Here is a 7,459-nt window from a genome sequence, read left to right as displayed (position 1 = left end):
TACAGTTTAACATGAAAACTTTACATCCAAGAATCTTGATGATTCATAAGAGTGGTTATTACTGTAATAACAAAATGAGAACTAAACAGTTTTAGTAGCCAAAGATACAATTTAAAAAACAATATAGAAAACACAATTTATAATTTTTTGTGTACTAATGAAACTCTTACTTCTAAATTTTTAGGTGTAAAACAATAAAAATATTTGAGAACATATATGGCTAAATGAAAAAACAAATAAAAATAAAACTTTGTTTTACAATATAACTTGTTTTCCAACAGTTTTTATATATTTTTTTTCACACATTTTATGTTCACTAAAACGTTTTCTATAGCAATGTGAGAGTTAATAGTTTTAGATGTGGAAACTCGTGCACAACTACATGCTCTGCGTCGGTCAAGGAAAGCAAAAGCGAGTCTTGACCAACGTGGAGCATAAAGAATAGATAGTAGTACAAGTTCAAGGTAAAAGCTGTTTTGGCCAGTAGACGTTAATGCATTTATTATTTATGTTATAGGCCCTAGTCGCTATTATGGTGCCCATTGTCACATGCAAACATTACATCCACAAGCAAGATGGAGACCAGAACTACCGTCATTGGAGTTCCATATTTGAAGGCGAATGTCTCGCGAAGAGTCGCGTAGAGAGATATGATTCCTTTGACTTTTTACCTGTATGGTATGGTCTACAGCTTCGTCAAAGTCCCAACTATATCATTCAGAGCTGCAATTTTAACTGATATTTGTACTCTTGCCCATCAAGGATTCGCAATGGGAAAGCCGTCTAGTAAGGAATAAAGCTTGATCTATTGGACGAGACGGCGCAAATTTGCAAATTTACACCATAATTGCGAATATCACACTGCATATGAAAAGCATCACAGAAGATCAATCGACACGCTTCATTTCTTTCAGGTTTTACAATTTCATGGTAGGAGCTACATTGAGTGTTAATGTATTACATCAAGTACTGTACTGTACGAACAGTCAGGTGAGCTATCTGTAGCTGGCATAATCATATGGGCTAGACAGAAACGAGACATTGTTGAAATATATTCGGATACGGTAGGAATGGCTGATTGAAAATCAGTTATTTTATTTATTATATATTTATATAATAAATAAATTAACCGATTTTCAATTAAAAACATTTTTAAAATTAAAGTTTAAAAGCAATTTTAATATTAATTTGATCGCTTGCACATTAATAATACACATAATCTTTATAAATATATAATAATTTTTTTCATTAATAAATATATTATTTTTTTAATAACAATTTTTGACATAAGAGGGAGTTTTATTAGAGTGGAATGGTATTAAAAGGTTATGTTAGAAGTGGAATGGAGACTTTCAGATGGAGAAGATAAACATTCTATTATTGTGCTCGAGTTTGTTATAAATCCTAATTACAGTTAAGTATTTAAATATGCTATTTTAACGAAGCGTAACATATTTAATCCAGCTAATTTGATATGTTAAGCTGTTATCGATCGTCTGTTTTACAAGAATTTAGTTTTATGTGCTTTACATAGAACTATATTGATATTCATATAAACAGTACCGGATCATTTGTATACAAAATAATAATAATAATAATAAATAAGAAAACATTTCATATATATTTTTTCATATATTTACTTTGAAGTGATTTAATTAGGAAGGTTTAATACAGCAAGTAAGTAAGATAAGATTGCAGTTTTGAATGAGATGTTCTGGACTCTTCAAATTTTAGACACCTCTAAACGACTAAAAAGGGTAAGATTTGAACTCTGAATGAGGGGTTTTCCTCCGCAGAGTTGTAGATCTCCCTGTATGAGCAGAAAAGTCAAAAGAACTATACCTGTATATGTAACTCTCCAAGCCTTCAAAGATCAGTTTTTACTGTGTACCAGTATAATACCTGCTCTTTATGCTCTGTGTTAGTCGAGGCTCGCTGTCACTTGCATCTTGGTGCCCACACCCCTAAAACTATACAAGTACTACACAGTCAAGTGGGCTACTCAAAGCCAGCATAGTTGCATGGGCTAAATAGTTAAACACAATAATCTTAGCAGAGCAATGTGATTATGTGCAACCTGGAAGTAGGTTGATTTAGGGTGGAATCTTGTCAATAGTTGCATATAGAGGTATGGTTCCTTTGACTTTTTTGCTCATGGTATGGTCTACAGCTCTGATAAAGTACCAATAATCTCATTCAGAGGTATAATTATACCTAAAAAAAGTCAAAAGAATTGTATTTTCAGAGCTCTCAATCTGTGATTTTAAAAAGAGCTGATATCAGCCAAAAAAGTTGGCATTTGCCCAAAAAAGATCTGACAGCCAAAATTTTAATTGAAATGTAATGGTTTTGACAATTTTCATGGAATTGTTCAGTACAAGGTGTACAGAAATGGTAAAATAAATTGTTAAATATGATATAAGATTATTTTATTTGTATTTTTTATTACTTAGCACTCGTTATACTAATAACACATTAGTGTAGTGTAGAACAGCAATTTCCCTAAATATGGGGTTGAGATCCCAAGCGGGTTACCAATTTTTCTTATATGGTTGCATAAACACTTTTGAAGATTTTTTGATGCAAAGGAATAGTGTTATGTAAGTTTTTTCTTTTGCTTTCTTTGACAGCCAAAGGAAAAATATACAGCACTTGATTGAAGAATATTGACTATCAACAACAACAAGAAAAAAAGGATCGGTTGATATGAAAAGGTATATGAAAAAAAATTATCCAAAAAGCTATAATTGTAAGAAAATGGAAATTAGAATCATCAGACAAATGCCAAATATAGTGGACTGTGTATGCAAAGCACAGATGGTTGACACACTGTCTGTAATTGTGACCTTTGATGAGATATATCCCTAAAAAAGTTTCCAGGCTGCCAACCATCTCAATCAGAGCTGCACTTGTATCTTAAAGGGCTCATATAATAAAACAGCTAATCTTGTAAATCAGCAAAAATTAATTTAATTCAAATGTACTGTAAAATGTAGAATGCAGCATACATTTAAATGCTTATAGAACAATGTTTATAAAATATTTAAACAAATAAAATGTTTAAAATTGTTTGTTATAGAATGCTACAAATTATCTGAAGGATGATACACTATATTTTTTGCCTTATAAAATGTGCTGCTGTGTTGGACTCATTATGTTTTTTGTCAATTTTATGGAAAAAATATTTTCCACAGTATCAAATGCATTCAGCTTATAGAATGCATTTTTCAAATAAATTTTAGGTATGAAAAAGTGCATATAAGGTGAAAAATTTAGTGTTATTACATAAATAATAAAATGTCTTATTTCAGTAATTATTTATGTAGGTAACAGTTTATATACATGCTTCCATTAATCAAAATAAACTACGTTTGGTATTGGTATGGTTCTTTGTGATACATTATGTATTTCCACTTTTTTTAGCATTTTTGTTGTATGGAGTTTTTGATTTTATTGAGTTTACTTGGTTCCACAGTCTTGTTGTTAAGGTGAGCAGCAAATGCAGCAAGGACCATATTATATTTCTGCTTTCTGGTACTGTATTTGAGTTCTTTGATTCTGTTCTCCAGACTTTCTTTGTATCAGGCATAAAATTCAAATTTAAAAGTAAAGAAGTACAAACTAATATATACAGGAAACCATCTGCATTCCCTTTATACTTTTCATCAACTTTACATGATCCCATAGTATATAAACTATCAGCCTTTAAAGCTCTGATTAGATGACCATATGTCCACTGTTCCATCATAAATAATTTAACAGAATTGAAGATTATTAGAAAAATAGCATTTGACCATGGATACAACCAAAAGATGATCAATAACTTAATTTAAACGCATATAATTTAAACGTATGTCAAATTTGTGACAGATACAAATTAGACATACAGAAGCATAGCCAGAAAAAAGGAATTTCAGTTTAACATTCAGCAGAAACCCCATCATATTCAACATTTTAAAAAATGACAAAAGATAAAATTATATAGTAGAATAATCATACTTAACTGACATTAAAACATATTTATTAAAAATTGCGAGTACTTTTGAAGACATACAGCCTTTGATAAAATTAATGAAAAAAAGAAAAGCAGAAAAGGTCAAGAATTTTACTCTAAGTACCTCATATGTAGGTTGCACACTAAGAAGTCTTAAGAATCAAATCAAAGAACTCAAATAAGATCAAGGATTTCTCCCACACCGGGTCATATAAAACTAATATGCGTACTTCTAAGCCAATATCCGGCGTGAAAACTCCAAACAAAGATTGGCAAACGCTTTTGATGCCCCTCCTGGGCTCCAAACAAAGAAAGCATTTGCCAATCTTTGTTTGGAGCCCAGGAGGGGCATCAAAAGCGTTTGCCAATCTTTGTTTGGAGTTTTCACGCCGGATATTGGTTTAGAAGTACGCTATTACTCAAATAAGATGCCAGGAAAAAGAAATATGACAGCCCTAGCTACATGTGCTGCTCACCCTTATAACAAAAAGGATTCTACTGGACTAAACAAAACTCCATAATTAAACAAAAACTCCAATACAGTGAAAATGCTAAAAAAAAAAAAAAGAATTTTCCACAAAACATTTTATTTGCCAAGATATAGTTTATTGATGAATGGAAATCTTTATATAAATTTTACTCTATATAAATAATGGTTGAAATCACTTTTCTTCTTCTTCCTAGTGCTAAGGTCCTGCTTCTATGCAGGGTCTGCTTTCTTGCATGCCCTTCTCCATTTGGTATGGTCCAATGTTTCTGCTGGGGTGACGTTTGTCCTTCTCATGCCATCTTGTAGTTGGTCCATCCACCTCATTTTGGGGTGCCCTTGGGGTTGTCATCTGGGTGGACTGAGATGCAATGCTATCTTCACCACTGAGTGTTCATCACTACGCATGATATGTCCATACAATCTGAGTCTTGCTTCCTGCATCTTTTCAGATATTGTGGCCACTTTCATGATCTTTTGGATGTCTTCATTCGGCATGTGGTCAAGTCGGGTAAAGCCAAGACACCAGCGGAGCATCTTCATTTCCATGGTATGGAGAATTTGTTCATGGCAGGTGCTTGATGGCCAGCATTCCAATCTGTATAGGGCCACTGGGCAGACAACAGATTTGTAGACTTTCATCTTCAGCTGAATCTGCATTCAGTGGTCACAGAGGACACCAGTGCACTACTGCCACTTTAGCCAGGCTGCATTGTCCTGTGCCTTTGCATCCAGGATGGTTTCACTATCATTGCTGATGAGTGAGCCAAGGTATTTGAACTGAGCGGGCTTCTTGAGGTCTTATCCCTTAATGTTAATCGACCCGTTGGTCTGGTATTCCACACTCCAGGTATTCTGTCTTCCTGATGTTGAGTCTAAAGCTGACATCCACGAGACAGTCATTCCACTGGAGGACTTGGTCCTGTAGATCCTGTTTTGATTCTGCTGCAAGGAGGATGTCATCTGCATAGTGTAGGGTCTATGGGTGTGGACGTTGAATTTTGGCTGAAGCACAGTCCATGCAGAGGATGAAAAGAAGGGGTGAGAGGACTGATCCCTGGTGTACTCCAGTTTTTATGCTGAACAGGGGTGAGGTTCCTACTGGACATATGACCACACTGGTCACATCGGTGTACAGGAGCTGGGTCCATTGAACGTAGGCCTCTGGGACACCATGGACTCTGAGCAAGTGCCAAATAAGGCCATGTGGAACACAGTCAAATGCTTTCTCCAAGTCCATAAAAGGTATGTGGAGAGTTTTGTTCTTCCAGTGTCATACATGAAGTAACCGGGCAGCATGTATTGCATCTGTGGTTCCACAGCCCTTACTGAATCCACATTGGTTTGGAGTCAAGTTGACAATCTGACAAAGCCGAGTGTCGAGTATTCGCTCAAATATCTTCATGGCATGGCACAGGAGTTGGATCGGTTGGTAGTTGGTACAATGTGCCACATTGCTTTACCCTTCAATATTGGCACAGTGTCAATATTGAAGGGTATCATTCACTTATCATTCATCAAATAATTTGTACAATTTATATATAACAAACAATTATAGACATTCTATTTGCTTTATTGTTTTAATTCAAAAATTTTGTTCTAAATGAATTTAAATATACATTCTATTCTTTTATTGATTAGCCTTGAAGATGATATATATTTGGATCAAAAGTATTTGTCTAATTAATAAATTTTTTGCTTGTTTACAAAGTTTGTTCTTATATTATTACTAAAGATGAGTTCAGTAAAAGTACAACAGTGGATGTATGAATTGTTTAGTAAAAGAACTAGTTTTGGAAAAAAAAATCAGTTGCTTCTGTTAAATTTCTCTCCTGTCATTACCTATGTGTGTAGCAATGATTTGTGTTATATAAACTTTTGTATTTGTATTGTGTAGCAATGCTTTGTGTCATATAACCATTGTATTATTTTTTATAATGAATAAATGGCCATGACGTGGCATCTTTTATCAAGCCCGCCACTTTTTGGTTCGGTATGACTTTGAAACGGATCAAAGTAGTCGTGTATGATTTTTAAACTTACTTGTAAGGTATCCTACTCATTATCTGTGAACACATAACTTGCAACAGTGATATATTCAATAGCTTCCATTGCCATTACTAAATGCTCTGTGTTTAGACTCAGTTTTCCTTCAGTTCAACAATATGGCTGCTTCATTTGTTACCAATTGCATTATGAACAGTATGAATTTTCTTTACAGTAGAACCCCTCTAATCCGTCACCTTTGGGACTGGGGGTATGGTCGGAACGCAAAAAAGGTCAGATTATCAGAAAAAAGTAAAATAAACAATCTTCCCCTTTGTCCAATCTTTGTAGCACTGCTAATTTTTCATTTAATGAAAGAGTAACATGTTTACATTTCACTCCTGACATGTTGAAAACACACACAAAACTGTACATGTACACATAATGTAAAACATATACTGTAACGAACACAGAAAAACGCCACGGATGGTGAGTCACTGACGAGTCAGGACAAGTTTCTCAACTCCGACCACGGTCGGATTAACCGGAGTGACGGACTAGCCGAGGGCGGACTAGAGGGTTCTACTGTACTTTTGGATGAAGAATTATCTTGCAGTTGAAAATTGTGTGAATGTTACATAAATAATCTTGTATAATATTGTTTTGGAATAGTATCAAGACCATATAAAAGTTGCTTTTCTGACATTTTGAAATCAAGCACCAATAATTCAGTAATTCTTTCCTAAATTAGATAATTTCCTGTGTATTGAAAGAACTGTTACTAATATCCAAGTTTATTTCATGAAATCATCTTATATTAACTGGTTACTTTAATACGATATTTTTAAAATAGTGCATGTAATTTCATCTTGCATTATTATTTGTAAATTGTTCAGAATCCTTTTTAAATTAAATATTGTATAACTAAATTCAGAGGTTTCTAAATTAATTAATTAAACAAATATCATTATTATCATCACTAGTCTATTCAA

General features: G+C 33.7%; 1 protein-coding gene across 2 annotated transcripts in view; it reads left to right on the top strand.

Moving 5' to 3' along the window:
- Window positions 1-1,304: 1,304 nt before the first annotated feature.
- LOC111628439 overlaps window positions 1,305-7,459 on the top strand; it is a 66,388-nt gene continuing 60,233 nt past the window's right edge. Inside the window, exon 1 of one of the 2 annotated variants that reach the window (XM_023372228.1) lies at window positions 1,305-1,413. The gene's annotated coding sequence lies outside the window, so the exon portion shown is untranslated. The remainder of the gene's footprint in view (window positions 1,414-7,459) is intronic. The other variant, XM_023372227.1, reaches the window with a different exon arrangement.

This window comes from Centruroides sculpturatus, unplaced genomic scaffold (genome assembly GCF_000671375.1).
Source record: "Centruroides sculpturatus isolate CEXI.00-Female unplaced genomic scaffold, Cexi_2.0 scaffold320, whole genome shotgun sequence".
Lineage (NCBI taxonomy): Eukaryota > Metazoa > Arthropoda > Arachnida > Scorpiones > Buthidae > Centruroides > Centruroides sculpturatus.
The sequence above is the reverse complement of the archived record's forward strand: the minus strand, read 5'-3'. Positions and strand labels throughout refer to the sequence as shown.